The following is an 18,272-nucleotide window of genomic DNA, read 5'->3' on the forward strand; positions in this document are numbered from 1 at the left end:
TGTTGGCTCTATAGGCATTTGAGTATGTTTAACCCTGGACCAGTTGATTTTCAAGTGTCTTGCATTTGTAAATCTTGTGACTCTGTAACTCTCAATACATATCCTAAAAAAAATGCAAGGTGAAAAGGGAATAGTAGCAGTCATAGATTTATTAAGAGCTTATTTTGTACACCATTGTTTAGGTGCTTTACATATATTATCTCATCTAATCCTCGTAACAACCTTTTAGCATCAATATTTTTTTAATCATCATCTCCATGATACAAGTGAGGAACAAAGGCTTAGAAGGCTAATTTGTCCAGGGTCATACAGCAGTTAAGAGGTAGAGTCAGGGTTTGAACCTGGCAGTCTAACTCCAGAGTTAAAGCTTCTAACTCTTAAGCTTTGCAATCATAGAAAGGTCAGTGCATTTTGGAGAAAGCTAGTTTTTCTAGGTGTATGGAAGAGTGGTGGGCAGGGCATTATTGTGGCCACGAAGGAGATGAAGATGATCAAGAAACTCACTACCTTACTTATGTAGAAGAGTGAGAATCCTCAACTGCTATGATTCTCTATGCCAACAGCTAAACTATGGGAAGAATATGCCCAATCTAGTCCTATAGTAATGAAGCATTAAGAGATGCACTGAAAAAGGCCTTGAAAGGGCTTAAGAATTAAGGGAGGAACAGAAGTCAGAATGGCAACCCAAAGTGGGGAGAGTATGTTGTAGTAAAGCCAGGCATGTGTTAGCTTTTTTCTTCTGCCAGGAATCTTTGAGTGCAAATTTGAAATCTGGACCCAAGGCCAGGCAGGTACAATATTGCTGCACATTTATCAGATCAGGCTTACAAACTATGGTGAACAAGCTGCTTTTATAAGATTATCCAGAGTGTCTCTGGGCAATGGAGCCACAGAGAGGGCTTAATAATTATTTTGAGTTGTTGGTTTATTAATCATGAAAATTTAGCATATATGTTTTAATAAAATATGGAAAATGTACATAAATTCAGAAACTTACAATATAAAACAAATATGAAACTATAGTGGCATATTTTTTCTAAAATGCATATGTAAGCACTTTTCTTTGATTATTGCAATTTTCACTTCTTTTATTCTATCATTTTTATTCCTTTTTATGTGAGTGAAAAATAATTATGGGAAATTGTGAAAATTACATAATTAACAAAGGCCAAAAAGAACATATACATATTAATGGAAAGCACAGTGTTTTATAATAATTGGGCCAATTGAGACTGTATGGATTAGAGAAATGGTTTGCCTGCTATAATAAGTTTTTGGAAGAATTGATAATAAACTAAGTTTAGAACTGTATTTTTCCATTTAGGAAACATTATTTTATGCTTGGCTCTCAATGAGAAGTAAAGGGAAAAAATATTGCAAATAAGATTCAGCATAGGCTTCAAGAAATTTATAACTTCCTCCGGTTATCTGAGGCCTGGCAAGAGTGACAGTGACTGGCCATTTGGCTATTTTGAGGCGAATGATTCTATGCTGAAGTGTGGATTGACCCACTCCCCCAAAATCTTTTCTTCTACCACCTGACACTATAGGCTGTATGTCAGGATGGAATCAGGCAGAATCTCGGACTGCTTTCAGTCTGATACATTCAGCAATGCTTTTCATACTCCCTCCTTCCAAAGTGTGCAAAATATGTGTATCTTATAATATTAACTTTCTGTTTTTCACATCATTCTTAAAATGGAAAAAAGTTGAGCCAGCTCTGCATAAACTGGCTTTATTTTCTACTTCTGTTAAAACTGCTTTTAGACGTGTATAGAATGTTTTCAGAGCAACACTCGTGGGTTATGTTGATTGTTTTTTACTTCATGAAAAAGTTAAGACAACTGTGACCAGGATTGGGAAGACAGAAATTTGTGAAGAAAAAGTGAAAAAATATTTTGGATCAGCTCTTTAGACCAAATTCTCCTTAGAACAGACACTCAGTTTTGAGAAGTAGTATAATCTGTTGATGTGTCAAGGGACAACTTAGCTTGGTTTCTCTCATTGTCCCTAATTGTCCCCAAAGCCACTCCAAATAATTTCCTATAAAATCTATGAAAAAACAGTGAGTTTGCTAGGCAAATGCAGCTTCACTGAAAGCCCCACAGTACCCCCTTCTAAACGGGATGACTCAGCTGAGCTTTCTTATATAAAAATTCTGAAGCATACACCAGCTGAATTTATTTGAGAGAAGCTTTAAAGCTGCTGCTAAGCCCTAACCCAATCCTGTACTCGTGCTATCATTAATCAGTCATCACGGCTAAGAGAAACGCCTCTTTTAACAAGCAACCCATCCTGCAAGAATTAAATCAATGATGTACAGTGAAGGATGGATTGGTTTAACCAATTTGCCTGGGAAGACTGGGAAATACAGGTGTTCTGGTGGTGGACAAGAAAGAAGATGAATCTTTGCACACTGCCTGGAAAAGCAGGCCTGCTTGCATGTGAACCTCCATGGAAACACTTGGAGTAGGGTGGGACCAAGACCCCAAGATATGTTTTGAGGATGTGCATAGGTTATATGCAAATGCTACATCATTTTTATAAGTGATGTGAGCATCTGTGGACTTTGGCATTCAAGGAAGAGTCTTGGAGCCAGTCCTTCAGGATAGGAAGGGACGACTATATAGCTACTGTTTAGAGGTCAATAGGTCCTTCTCCTAAAACAGGATATGTAGTCATTCATGCAGGCTCCTTTACTAACTTGTATGTTCACTTTGGCGTCAACCAAATTCAATTCAGTATTCATTTTGCTAGAGCTTTCTCCTCATGCAAAATGAAAGCCCAGGACTTCTTAATCTCCAAGGCTTCTTGAGGCTCTGCAGGTGCATATTTCTTTGTGGAATCCTTTGCAGTTGAGTGAGCTCCAGGGATGCCAGTGATGTCTAGAACCAGATGTTCGGATTTGTAATGTTAACCACAAATGATCAAGAGGTTTCCTGATAAAAGAAAGGAGAGAAAAGGGAGACCAGCTTGGAGTTCCTAGCATCGAGCACACATTAGGATGGGCAAAGTGAGGCTCATTTGGCTTAAGGTGTCCAGAGTGGGTGGAGTTCTTTATTTCATCTAGAACCTGCAATTAGATAGAACCGGTAAAATTGTGGTGAATGCATTACAAGAGTTAGAGAAAACATGGTTTAAGCCTTAAGGAGTGAAACAGGGTGTAACAGAATGACTTTTTTAGTTTGACTAAAAACTTTGTCATTCTTTACTTAAAATGAGTTCTTTAAATTGTTTGTATAAGTAAACCTTTTAAATTTTGAGAAACAAATTTTAATATGTAAAACCCAGAAAATGTATGTGGTTAAAATCTTTTATTTGCATATATTAAATATTTCTGTGCTCTAGTTATATTAAACCAAAGATGTGTAACTAATATGGTGTGCATATGGCAAATGGGGTGGAGAAGGAAATAGTTTATAAATTTTAAAATCGCTGTAATTAATAGAAGAAAATATACAAGCCATCTTCATGTAATCGAATACACATGAACAGTTTCCACTTGCATCATGGGTGTGGAACTGAAGGCAATGTGGAATAGAAAGGAAGCCAATTCTAAAGATGTTTATTTTTTCGGTATATGAAGAACATGTGGAATTAACTATACAGAAAAATACATCTGAAAATTGAATAACTACGTCAACAAGTTAATATTCAACTCTTTAAGCCCAGAGAGAATTGAATCCATTTTTCAATCATTAGTACTTCTAATAGTACTTACTACATAGAAGGTATTCAGTGAGTTTTGAGAGAGGAAGAAAGAGTTTTTCCTCATTAAAAGTTAAGAAAAGATTTACATTTACTTGAATCTGAGGAAGAAATAATCATTTTCAAAAAGTGGTAATAATCTGCAAATAAAAACCAGATCACTTTATAGAGACTTAATAAATATTTATTCTTCGCTTTCAATGTGTTGGAAAATATAAGAACTAATCATTTTCAAAAAGTGGTAATAATCTGCAAATAAAAACCAGATCACTTTATAGAGATTTAATAAATATTTATTCTTCGCTTTCAATATGTTGGAAAATATACCAAGGATAAGAGAGCTAAGAAGAGAAATAAGACACTTGTTGCCCTTCGGGAATATTAGATCAAATAGGAGAGATAAAATATACACAAACAAATGGTGACAAAGACATAAAGTGATGCAAATATTTGTTATGTTATATAAATGTTCAAGGGAGTTTTTCTTTTTTTTTAGAGGTAGGATCTCACTTTGTTGCTCAAGCTAGAGGGCAGTGGTGTGATCATAGTTCACTGTAGCCTCCAACTCCTGGGTCAATCCTCCTGAGTTGCTGAGACTACAGGCATGAACCACTGCACCTGGAGAGATAGATATTAATTTTGGTTGATGGAATTTATTGAATACCTATTACATGTTAGGCACATTAAAATATTTTTTCTTTCACACGATAGGCATTTTTTATCTGCCTCTACAGATAATGAAACTGAGGCTCAGAATGGTTTGCCTGGGAAGAATTCACAGTTGGCATTTTGTGCTAAATACATGGTGACCCATGCTCTTTTAATTACCACATGATGACTTTCAGGATCAGAGGAGGTTCATGCAGGAAGTACCACAGGCTGGGCATTGACAGGCCTTGTTCTGGTAGAGTCTTGTCCCATAAAGATTCCACGGGGAGTGAGCCCTGAAGGCCATATCAATCCTCTGTGACTTTCCTTCCCTGACTCCGCGCTGACCCATCTTAAACCAGATCAGTTACAATCTGCTGTTGGGAATTTTCAATCTGAATTCTAAGGAATAGAAGTGGTCAACTCTCAATGTATGAGAGTCATGGGAAATACGTGCTGGGAACTCTTGTTTACCACGTCCTACAACACAGGGAAGAAGCTGGACCACTGCAGAAAAAATGAAGCTAATATATCTGTAAGAGCAGAGATGAGAATGGAAATGAAAATGAGAGAGGGTGTAAGAGAGCACTGTTTTCACTTTTCCTGAGGCCCAATTGTAGCCCTCTCCTCCCCCTGCCAAGGGAAATATTCCAGAATCCTTTCAATTTCTTTGACTAACTTAACTCGAGTTTGTTTTTTTGTCTCCTGCAACTAAAAAATGAGTAATATGACGAGGTGGTCTTTGAAGGCAATATGAATAATGTAAGCCAAAAAAGGGTGGAAGAAGGTCTGTGTGGATTTCCCAGGAAGCAGAACCTGAGGCAAATGCGGGCGTGCTGGCACATCACAGGGAGTGCAGTCCTGGGAGCCGGGGTGAGGGGAGTGGGACAGGAAGAGAAGGACGTGCAATGTGAGGGTGTGTTATTCACTTGGCTGCCACTTGGTTTAATTATGAAGGATTTCTCTCAATTCGAAGAGGAGGAATTTATCCACTGACTCCCATCACTTGATGGTCAAAGCTTTGTCTGGTGGGGCATGAATTGTTTGCTGTTCTGAGTTGTACCGCATAATTGGTTGGGGTCTGCGTGATCGGCAACCACAGAGAAGCACTGAGCACAAGTGAAGTATGTGATGTAGGCATGAAGCAAGGTGCTATTAAGTTATGTCTGCATGGAATCGGTCAGAGTTCATTCAGAGTCTGTAATAATTAATCTTATTTTGACTTGCCTGTTGACATAAGAATTAAATGTTAGGCCAGGTGCCATGGCTCACGCCTGTAATCCCAGCACTTTGGGAGGCCAAGGCGGGCAGATAATGAGGTCAGGAGATCAAGACCAACCTGGCCAACATGGTGAAACCCCATCTCTACTAAAATACAAAGAATTACCTGGGTGTGGTGGTACACGCCTGTAGTCCCAGCTACTTGAGAGGCTAAGGCAAGGGAATTGCATGAACTCAGGAGGCAGAGGTTGCAATGAGTCGAGATCCTGCCACTGCACTTCAGCCTGGCAATAGAGTAAGAGTTCATCTCAAAAAAAAATATTACTGCAAGTAATGTACACAGGACACTGCAGAACAACTAGTTATCATTAGCATTCAGTAGATATTAACTATTCCTGCTGTTGTTACTGCTGCTATTACTATTGCTATTACTACTCCTACTACTATTACCACCACTTTTACTATAGGTGTTAGAAAATAGTGATGACACCAAAAGGGTGTATGTGATGGGTTAGAATAGAGGAGAAATGGAGGTGGGGAGACCAGTTAAATCCTGGAGCACACACTTGCTCCAGGTATTGCATGAGTTGATCAGAAGGTTATTGAAATAAGTTCAGGTAAGCAGAAAAATAAAGCAGGTTGGTATATTTTTAAAAATTACATGGCTCTCTTGGTCTATTCTTGGTTTTATTTTTTTGATGAAAAAACATGAATAGGCTTGGCATGGTGTCTCATGCCTGTAATCCTAGCACCTTGGGAAGCCAAGGAGGGAGGATCAGTTGAACCCAGGAGTTTGAGACCAGCCTGGGCAACAAAGTGAGAATCTGTCTCCACACACACAAAAAAAATAAAAAATAAATAAATAAATTAGCTGGCTGGTGGCCTGTGCTTGTAATCCCAGCTATTTGGGAGGCTGAGGCAAGAGGACTACTTGAGCCCAGAAGTTCGAGGCTGCAGTGAGCTATAATTTTAGCACTGCACTGCAGCGTGGGCAACAGAGTAAGACTCCATTATAAACAAAACAAAGTGAAACAAACCAAACAAAAACCATGAATATTGAAAAATATTTATATACCAAAAGAAAAGCACTGCTAATAAAAATAGCAATGGATTTTTGGTGTTGATGTCAGTGAGATAATGAGGACTACTCGGGACCGAGAAAAGCTGAGAAGCACATGCCCTGTGCAAAGGAACAACTATTTCTCAGTGGCAGTTGACTAACGCCACATGAAAAACCAGGCCAAGTGCTGCCTGATCTTCAGATTTCTGAAGAGCAGCTGAAATCCTGAGATTTGTTGAAATTACTCACATTTTAAATATTGGCTGAAATTTTTCTAAAATATAATGTGAGTCAAAGACAACATATGTACCAGCCTCTTCTACCCTAAGTTTGTTGATTTGTAATCTCTGTGGGTAGTGGGGAATGCCTGCAAGCCAGGTCATAAGGCTGAGATGTCCCAGAGTACAGAATCCTATCTTAAGGATTTATATATTCAGTATGAATAGTACCTCACTGGCATCAGTAAAAATCCTTCCCTTACACCCTAGCTGGGAGATAGGCATAGGAACATATTATTATAACATAGTGTGATAAATACACTGACAGATCTGTTCAAGATATTATGAAAGTGCAGCAGTAAAGCAGTAAAGCATCTCTAGTTAAGAGAGCCTATGTCCACCAGGACTTCTTGAAAGAGGTGACACTGCATTGCTAAGTAGTAACTTTAAAACTCCTAAGAAGGTCAGCATGCATATTTTTCAATATTTGCTTTAACTGTCATTGCGAGCACTTAAAACATATATTGAAAGTTAAAGAAACACATGATAATTCTGTATCTTATTCAGTTTCATGCAATGATAACAATAAATGCATTAGAGGTAGGAGAGCAGCAGGACTTGTATTCTGGTCACAACCCTGCTGACCAAAACAGGATCTGGTCCAGACAGGATAAAGTAAAGAAACCAACAGAAACTAGCAAATGGTGATGAAAATGATCCCTAGCAGCCCTTATAGCTCATTAGCATAAGACCAGCACCATGACAGTTTATAAATGCCATGGCAACAACCTGGAAGTTACTTCCTTTTCCTAGAAAGTTCTAAATAACCCACCTCTCAAATTGCACTAACCTGCTCCTTAGATTGCATGTAATTAAAAGTGAGTATAAGTGGGTATAAATGCAGTTGCCAGCAGCCCATACGTTGCCAACTCTGGGCACCCTGACTATGAGTTAGCCCTACTCTGCAAGGAGCAGAACCATTCAATAAAAGATTGCTGCCTAACACCACTGCCTCATCCTTGAATCCTTTCCTGGGTATGCCAAGAACTCTCTTGGGCTAAGCCTCAATTTTTGGGCTCACCTGTCCTGTATCATATCAATATTTTTTCTTAGAAGTGAAAATGGGGAAGCATAAAAAGCTTGTTTACCAAACAATTAAATATTTTATTTCCTTATAAAATAACCAGGTCTGCTTGGCGCAGTGGCTCACACCTGTAACCCCAGCACTTTGGGATGCCAAGGCAGGCAGATTGCTTGAGCCCAGGAGTTCAAGACCAGCCTGGGAAACATGGCAAAATCCCATCTCTACAAAAATGAGCTGACTGTGGTGGCATGCAACTGCAGTCCTAGCTATTCAGAAAGCTGAGGTGGGAAGATCACTGGGGCCCAGGAGTTCGAGACTGCAGTGAGTCATGACTGTGCCACTGCACTCTGCACTCTAGCCTGGGTGACAGAGCAAGACCCTGTCTCAAAAAAAAAAAAAAGAAAAAAGAAAAAAAAAAGAAAAAGAAAATGGCCATGTCATGTGACAGGAGAAATTATTTGGAAGTTATAATAGTGTCTGTTCAGCTAGCATTGAGTAGTATTGGCATTGCATTTATTCTCTTACTTGCTTCTCAGTCTTAGGAAATGTGGCTGACTTTTATCATCAATTAAGACTGCTGATTTAATTTTATTTGAGATAGGGTCTCGCTCTGTTGCCCAGGTGGGATGGCAGTGGCATGGTCTCGGCTCACTGAAACCTCTGCTTCCAGGCTCAAGTAATTCTCATGCCTCAGCCTCTGGAGTAGTTGGAATTATAGGTGTGTGCCACCAGACCTGGCTAATTTTTGTATTTTTTTTTTTTTTTTTTTTTTTTTTTTTTTTTTTAGTAGACACAGGGTTTCACCACATTGGCCAGGCTGGTCTCCAACTCCTGGGTCTGGGCCAAGCTGGTCTTGAACTCCTGTAATCCCAGCTACTTGAGAGGCTGAGGCAAGGGGATTACTTGAGCCCAGGAGTACAAGGCTGCAGTGAGCTATAATTGTACCACTATACTACAGCTTGGGCAACAGAGTAAGACACTTCTCTTAAAAACAAAACAAAACAAAACTAAGTGAAACAAACCATACAAAAGCTGTGAATATAGAAAAATATTTATATGCCAAAAGAAAACCACTGCTAATATAAATAGCAATGAATTCTTGGTTTATGTCAGGGAGATAATGAGGAGCACTAGGAACTGAGTGCTTGAACTCCTGGCCTCAAGTGATCTACCTGCCTTGGCCTCCTAAAGTGCTGGGATTACAGGCGTGAGCCACCATGTGCAGCCTAGTACATTATTTTTAAAAGACACACATTTTTATCCTTGGAAGCCAATAGAAAACTTTTATACGCATATTTCAGCAGCAAAATAATTTTTGGAAATATCTTTGAAAATCTTTCAGATGTGTGGTTGCATTTAAAAATCTTCAAGATTTAGGGGAACTAAAATTCTGTCACTCTTTATTTTTTTCTGAGAAAGGCCATGTTTTGTTCTTGGTACAGATATATCAGATTAAGAAGGAACTTAAACAAATGCGTAATCACAGATGCCAAATTAGTTTAATTAGCACTTTATCAATCAATGTGAGCAACATGGACAACCTCAAAGGGAAGGATTGCACTGTTTTGAAAGAGCCGATCACTTTGGTACATTATTTTTGAGTCTGGTAGAACTTTTATTTTTGGCCTTTTTACTTTTAATAAAAGATATAAGACAGCAAGATTTTAGGAGGAACTACTTACCTCTGTGGGGAGACACAATCTTCAGGACTGGAAGACTGACTGCTTAGTGTACCTCAGCCGCTCACACAATTCTGCTTCCAAAGGCTAGTTCTTGGTACCGTAAAATGTTATCATTTTGGCTTTGGCCAATTCATAATTTATAGTAAGCCAGAAGGGACATGGGGTAAAATTTATTTTTGAACCATTTGAAAGGGGGTAAAAAATATTTTAAAGCAGCTTAATGTAATAAATGAGTCTGCGGATGAGATGTTTAAGATGATAAAAAAAGAACAAGCTGTTTTTCAAATACTTTAGAAGTATGGACTTGAATAAACAGATGAGCTATGTGCAAATGATTTAAACCTATTCTAAACCCTGTTCTATTTGTCATGACTCTGGAAAGTTATTCAGTAGTATTCTTTTACCACCTTAAACATATTTATTTGAAAATACTTTGCTCAAAATGTCACTAGTAAATAATAAAATTACTTTTCTTAAATCACTCTATAATTTCTATTGCCCTTTCAGGAAAAAAAATCTAAATCAAAATTTTTCAGAATAATGTCTATAAATTATTTTGAGTAGCTTTCTTTAACTTTTCATTAGATTTCTACCTCTTTCTAAATGTATAGTTTTGAGGATTAAAATAAAATTTAACATACCTTGGGTTTGGCCCAGCAGCACTTGACAAACTCTGACAGGTGGAACAGATAGCGTGGAGCTGGAGCTAGACCTGACTCTTGGCCTGTGAACAGACTTAGCCACATGGGCTGAGTGGTATCAGTCCAACAAGCAAGTCAGGGTAGCCAAAACAGTATGGTAAAAGAAAATGGAAGCACTGGGGCTTCAAGAGGACATTCTGGGAGATATGAATTTTAGAATAGCTTTTTTTTTTTTCTGATTCTGTGAAAAATGATGTTGGTAGTTTGATGGGAATAGCTTTGAACCTGTATATTTCTTTAGGCAGTACAGCCATTTTAATAATATTGATAATTTGAATCCATGAGCATGGAATGTTTTTCCATTTGTTTATATTATCTGTGATTCCTCTCAGCAGTATTGTGGTTCTCCTTGTATAGATTTTTCACCTCCTTAGTTATCTGTTTTCTTGGATATTTACTTTTTTTTTTTTTTTTTGCCTGTGGCTATTGTAAATGGGATTGTGTTCTTGATTTGGCTCTCCACTTGAATGTTATTGGTTTATAGAAATGTTATGAATTTTTGTACATTGACTTTGTATCCTGAAACTATACTGAAGTCATTTATTCCAGGATCCTTTTGGCAGAGTCTTTCAGGTTCTGTAGGCATAGAATTATATCATATATGAAGAGAGAGAGTTTGAATTCTTCTTTTCCTATTTGGATGCCTTTTATTTCTTTCTTTTGCTTGATTGCTCTGGCTGGCACTTTTGGAATTATTTTGAGTAGGAGTGGTGAGACTGGACATTCTTGTCTTAGTCTAGCTCTTAAAGGGAATGGTTCCAACCTTTGCCCATTTAGTATGTTGTTGGCTGTAGCTTTGTCATAGATGGTTCTCACTATTTTAAGGTATTTTCCTTTGATGACTAGTTTGTTGAGGGTTTTTATCATAAGGAGATGTTTGATTTTATTAAAAGCTTTTTCATGTTTATTGAAATGATATGTGATTTTTTTTCTTCAATTCTGTTTATGTGGTGAATTACATTTATTGATTTTTGTATGATGAACTAACGTAGCATCCCAGGAATGATGCCCACTTGATCATGGTGAGTTAGCTTTTTGATGTACTGCTAGATTTGGTTTGCTAGTATTTTGTTGAGGATTTTTGTGTCTATGTTAATCAGGGATATTGGTCTCTCATTTTCTTTCTTTGTTGTGTCTTTGCCAGTTTTTGGTACCAGGGTGATGCTGAATTCATAGAATGAATTATGAAGGAGTTCTTCTTCCTTGATTTTTTGAAAGAATTTCAGTAGAATTGGTACCAGTTCTTCTTTCTACATCTTGTAGAATTCAGCTGTATATCCATCTGGCCTGAGGCTTTTTTTGGTTGGCAGAATTTTTTTATTACTGATTGAATTTCAGAACTCAATATTGTTCTGCTTAGGGTTTTAATTTCTTCCTGGTTAAATCTCGGGAGGTTATGCATTTCCAGAAAGTTTTTCATTTTGTTTAGATTTTCTAGTTTCTGTGCATAGAGATGTTCATAGTAATCTCTGAAGAGATTAGTTGTAATGTCATCTGTGTCTTTTCTGATTACATTTATTTGAATCTTCTCTCTTTTTCTTTGTTAATCTAGCTAGCAGTCTATCAACCTTGTTTATTTTTTCAAATAACCAACTTTTGGTTTCATTGATCCTTTGTGTGGATATTCCGTTGATTCTTGGATGGGTCTCAACTTCATTAAATTCTGCTCTAATTTTAGTTATTTATTTTCTTCTGCTAGCTTTGGGGTTAGTTTATCCTTGTTTTTCTTGTTTCCTCTAGGTGTGGTTAGATAATTAATTTGAGACCTTCTTAACTTTCTAATGTTGATATTTAGCACTATAAACTTTCCTGTTAGCACTGCTTTTGCTGCATTCTAGAGATTTTGGTATGTTGTTTCTCTGTTTTCAGTTATTTCAAATACTTTTTAAATTTCTGTCTTAATTTTGTTCTTTGCCCAAAAGTTGTTGAGGAGCAAGTTGTTTAATTTCCAGGTAATTGAGTGGTTTTGAGAAATCTCGTTTGTATTGATTTATATTTTTATTCCACTGTGGTCTGAGAATTAAATTTCTTTTCTAACCATTATCTATATTATGTGAAGTAAACCTATGTAACCAATCATTCTCCTTATCTTAATTGGCACCAAGAATGCCAATGAGAATAATATGACAGTAATTATAATAAAAGGTTAAATTTCTTTTCTATCATCTTCCAGAAAGACTATACCTATATTGTTTAGTGTTATATTCCCAGTGTCTAGTGTAGTTATTATTTGGAAAATTGAGTGGTTAAGTTGGTTGTCTTTCTTCAGGCTCCCCACAAAGCCAGCCTTGACATAAGGACTTGGGTGGAGGTGGTTTATTTGTGATGTAAATTCAGGCAGCCAAGGAAGGGAGACAGGATAAGAAAAAGAACCAATAAAAAGTATAAATAACCAGCTATCTTTGTAGGCAACTGGAATTCAATTCCACTAGAGACATTCTAAGAAAGCATATTGAACATACCTCAGAATTGTCCCACTGGACATTGAGAAGGTTAGGATTTTACCTACCAATTCACACTCTTTTCTGAGTGAGGATTGACTCCATTCCTGGTGGTTAACTCACGCATGTTTTGTCATGAGTCTCTACTTTTCACAGTGTAGAGAAGGCCCTTAGGCAGGTAAATGAGTAAAACCAGGAACTCAAGAAGGGAAGCTACCAGTGTGCCAGAAACCATCTACCACAGTAACAGGCAAACTCAGAGCTGGATCAAGAGAATCCATATTCTCTTGGCACCAAAGGCATCTGCCACACTGTTTACCAACCTCTGTCGTTTTTTTCTGGCCATTATTTCTCACCCACATCTTTGGGTCACGGCATCTCCCTTTCATTTGGTGAACTGTTATTCCTCTACTCTGTGCATTTCTGGTGTGTCTGTCAATTAAGAACTGCTGGATTCTGTCACACTGCCATAGAATTTTATATGTGGACACTGGAAGAAAGACTATGTCTCTTTTCTTTTAGTGAATTAACTAGAATAATATAAACCTGGCACTGTCTGCAGTCATCCTTTTCCTTCCAATGCAGCAAGGAGGAAACCATCTATAGTAGGAGAAAATAAAGTCAATATATACAAAGAGAAGCAAAATCAAGGAATGGAGAGAACCACATAGACAAGGTTGGGTTCTTAAATGCAGTCATTCCCTATAGCCAATCTAATCCTGTCAGGTAGGTACTCCTGACCTATTGAGTCTCATGAGGAAATCAACTTTTACTCTACTCTCCCCCACCTAATTTTTTTTTCTTTGCATATACCAAATTGAATTCTCTCACAACTAAAAAAGTAATTAATACACTTGATTAAATATATATATATTTATTTCACAACGTGATACATTGTGACATTCAGTGTTTTGGTTTGGATCTGTGTCCCCACCAAATCTCATATTAAATTGCAACCCCAGTGTTGGAGGTGGGGCTTAGTGAAAGGTGATTGGATCATGTGAGCAGAATTCTCATGAATGGCTTAAGAATGAGTTATTGTCAGATCTGGTTGTTTAAAAGTGTGTAGCATCTCTCCCCTCACTCACTTGGTCCTGCTCCTGCTTTGCCTTCCACCACGAGTAACATCTCCCTAAGGCCTCCCCAGAAGCAAATGCTACCAAGCTTACTGTACAGCTTGAGGAACCAGGAGCGAATTAAAACCTCTTTTCTTTATAAATCGCCCAGTTTCATGTATTTCTTTATAGTAGTGTGAGAATGGACTAACACATGCAGCAACCACCATTTTTTAGGAGGATGAGAATCCTAAAATGAACTACACATACCTCATGCACATGAATGGAAACTTAACAGCTAGGAAGAAAATAATTATCTTATCTCTGCACTAGAAATAGAAAAAAAAATGATACAAATCTTGTATGGTCTACAGAAGAGCATAATCTCTTTAAAAGGTCCTGAGTTTACTGTATAGAAAGGTGAATTTTATACACAAGTTTTATTCTGGACATCAAAACACACAGGGATTTTGGCAGGAAGGGTCCATCAAGGAAAGCTTTGTATCAGCAATGTATCCTTGGCTTTTGTGTGTTCTTCTAATGACTATCTTTAAAGCTGTTTTACTATTTATTTATTATTTTATTAGGTAATATTTGTAAGGACATCTTAAAATAAATACTTCAACTCTTCTCCTCTTCTTTATGGTATCAGTTACTAGAAACAAGTTTAAGAATCGCTTCTCGGCCTTTTGGCTAAGATCAAGTGTAGAAACAAGTTTAAGAAGTAAATAGCTTGATAACATCATTATCTACCTTATAAGGTATTTTTTTCTTTCTTTTCTTTTATTAAACAGAAATTCTTATACTTCTCTTAATCTGCTTTTATAAAACTCTGTTTATTTAGAGCTTTTCGGTTTGACACTTTTGCGACACTTATTCAAATGGAAAAAAACCAGCTTCAAGTAATTTGTATTTACATACATCATCCAGGCTGTGTTTTCATTTAAAAATAGCAAATCAGTATTTCTGAGAAACATTTACAAATTGACTTGTGTGTGTTTCTGATCAGTGTTTAAAACAATTAAATACATTTTGCCTAGTTTATGTTGAGCAAGGGTTGTAGTAGACCGAAAAATATTAGGTGAGTGCAAAAGCAATTGTGGTTTTTGCATTGTTGGAATTTGCTGTTTGATAATGGAATACATTTTTAAATAAATGGGATTTTTTTTTTTTGCTAATGACATTACTTGCTGATTATCTTATGATTATTTTAGACAATGGAAATGATGTTAGACAAAAAGCAGATTCAAATGATTTTCTTATTCAAGTTGAAAGTGGGTCAGTCATAAAGCAGCAGAGACAACTTGCAACATCAACACATTTGGCCCAGGAACTGCTAAGGAACATACAGTGCAGTGGTGGTTCAGGAAGTTTTGTGAAAGAGACAAGAGCCTTGAAGATGAGTATAGTGGCCAGTCACTGGAGGTTGACAATGACCAATTGAGAGCAGTCATCGAAGCTGATCCTCTTACAACTACAGAAGTGCCTGAAGAACTCAATGTCGACCATTCTACTGTCATTTGGCATTTGAAGCAAATTAGAAAGGTGAAAAAGCTCGCTATACGGGTGCCCATGGGCTGACCGAAAATTTTAAAAAATGGTCATTTTGAGGTGTCGCCTTCTCTTATTCTACACAGCAACAGTGAACCATTTCTCGATCCAATTGTGATGTGCTGAAAAGTAGATTTTATGTAACGACCAGTTCAGTGGTTGGACTAAGAAGAACTTCAAAGCACTTCCCAACCCCAAACTTTTACCAAAGAGAAGTCATGGTCGCTGTTTGTTGATCTGCTGCCGATCTGATTTGCTATAGCTTTCTGAATTCCGATGAATCCATTACATCTGAGAAGTATGCTCAGCAAATTGCTGAGATGCACCAAAGACTGCAAAGCCTGCAGCCAGCATTGGTCAACAGAAAGGGCCCAATTTTCTGCCAGGACAATGCCTGATCATACGTGGCACAACCAGTGCTTCAAAAGTAGTACAAATTGGGCTACCAAGTTTTGCCTCATGCGCTGTATTCTAACCTGACCGTTCTCTAACCACTTCTTCAAGCATCTCCACACATTTTTCAAGGAAAATACTTCCACAACCAGCAGGATGCAAAGAATACTTTCCAAGAGTTCGTTGAATCCCCAAGCATGGATTTTTTTGCTACAAGAATAAAAAACTTACTTCTCATTGGCAAAAATGTGTTAATTGTAATGATTTCTATTTTGATTCACAAAGATGTGCTTGCGCCTAGTTATAATAATTTAAAATTCAGGGTCTGAAACTGTGATTACTTTTGCACCAACTATCAGGCTGCATATCCAGGTCTCACATAAAGCCTGGTAGATGATCCTTGTTATTAGAGAAGCTCTGCCGAAAAATTGCTGTGAAAGTCAACTGTCTCTAGGTTGTTCTGAGAAAAGAGACCTGGAACCATGGGTTGATCCCAGGGAAACACTGGCCATGGATGATTTGGACCCAGGTAGGGGCACAGGAGAAAGTTCACCCATAACTGCTGAGGCCAGTCAGCTGGAGGGAAAGCACGAGTAACAGACGAAAAGGAAAGGTCATAGTAGCACTGATTATCAGGTCTGGAGGAGCTTAGGGCAGAAAACAGAAAATAAGGTGTCTGAGAGCAGGGAAGATTGAAAAGAAGTTGGATCAAGAGAGTATCAGCTGTGTAAACAGTGACAGGGTGGAAGGCCCACTTTTCTGGGGTGCTAGCAGAAGTGTCTGGTAGTTCTCAAGAGCTATTCAGAACCAGCCATTATTCACAGTTAAAATAACTGCAAATCAAAGCAATGGAGGTAATCTACCCATTTACTTACAACATGTCAAATAACTTATTAGATCAAATTGATTCTCCCAGTGTGGTTGTACCTATTTACATTTCTACTTGTTAAGAATGGAAATTCTAGTTGCTTCACATCTACACCTGTAGTTTCTATTATTGATCTTTTGTATTTTAAGATAATCGTTATTTTAAAATATATCCTGTTTACCTTATGAGGAGTAGGGTTGAGAACCAATTTTCTATGATTTGAGAGAATAATACTAGACAGATTAGACAGATAAGAATAAAGGACATTTAGAAGAGTCATGTGAGAACATTAGCCTCTTTGTGTTAACTAATCCTCATCTGTGAAATTAAGGTAATACCTCATAAGGTTATTGTGAAGATTTGAAAGTGTAAAGACTTGCAAAGCACATTGTGTTTCCAATGTCAACTATTATTACACCTTCACCATAGAGTCAACCAAATAGTGAATAATGAACAAACATTCCTGGGTACAATCTTCCATAGATTGTGCTAGGCTTCCCCAAACACTCCTGCATTCTACAGTATCTAGTCACTCATACATCTATCAGGCATGAAGATCATAAGAGGCACTTTTCAGTCATTATGTGGCAATGCCAAACTTTAAAAATTATGAAAAAAAAAGATTAACTAGGAGACAGGAAAATGAAGATAGGTTACCCTCTTCATGATTTCCACATTGTAAATATCTTCACAAATATTATGAATGTCTAATGATACTAATTTTTTTTTTCAAATTTGAACTGTTGGCTTAAGAGAAGCCTAAGAAATAAAATGGAAAAAGTAAAATTTAAAAATAACTTATGATTGTACATATACACATAAAATAATTTCTACCAATTCTTAAAATTTCAGAAATGTTATAATTTCAGAAGAGGAGATGACAGATACTATCAATGGGGTCAGTGTAAACTTAATGCAAGCATCATAAAAAACAAAACAAAATATTGTTTCATGTCAATACATTAAAAAACTGTTACTCTAAATGTATTTATAATTAAAAGCAACAACTGAGCATTCACAAGTGTGCCATCTTTTACTTTTAAAGTTGTACTTATAAGCAAGAACAGTATGTTTTGTTTGTGGCTATTTAGCACTTAGGAGCAAGTGCATAAGTTTGAGGAAAGGTTGTGAATAAGTCTACAGTTTTTATTTATCAACCACCGTATAACCAAGACAAAATACCTTTGGATGTATAAGAGTCAAATGCGTATTGCTAACTTTTTTACACTGGTTATTTAAATATTATCTTATAAAAATTTGAATAATATGTTAATATTGTAACAAAGAAAAACATATCCTGAAACACTAGCACTATTATGTTTTGGTGTTCATGTCTGAATGTTTAATAAACTCTAAAAGTTTATATTTCTCATTAGAATTCCCATTGGCTAACTGGGTTGCTCAGTTAGATTCAGATACAATCAAATTCAGAGATCTCAGTCACCTTAAGCCCATCAGCATATTAGCCCGATAGGTACAGATAAATTAGGATCCATAATATTAGGTTCTGGGATTCCAGTTTTGGGAAGCAGATTTTCTCTTTTCTGCTGAAAACATGTAGCCTGGACACCTTCTTAAGACTTCAAAGAGAGTTCCTGTTGGGAATGGAGCCATTGCTAAGGAAATATTGCTAAGAAATAAG

This window comes from Sapajus apella, unplaced genomic scaffold (genome assembly GCF_009761245.1).
Source record: "Sapajus apella isolate SASKATOON/1434 unplaced genomic scaffold, GSC_monkey_1.0 scaffold4, whole genome shotgun sequence".
Taxonomy (NCBI): domain Eukaryota; kingdom Metazoa; phylum Chordata; class Mammalia; order Primates; family Cebidae; genus Sapajus; species Sapajus apella.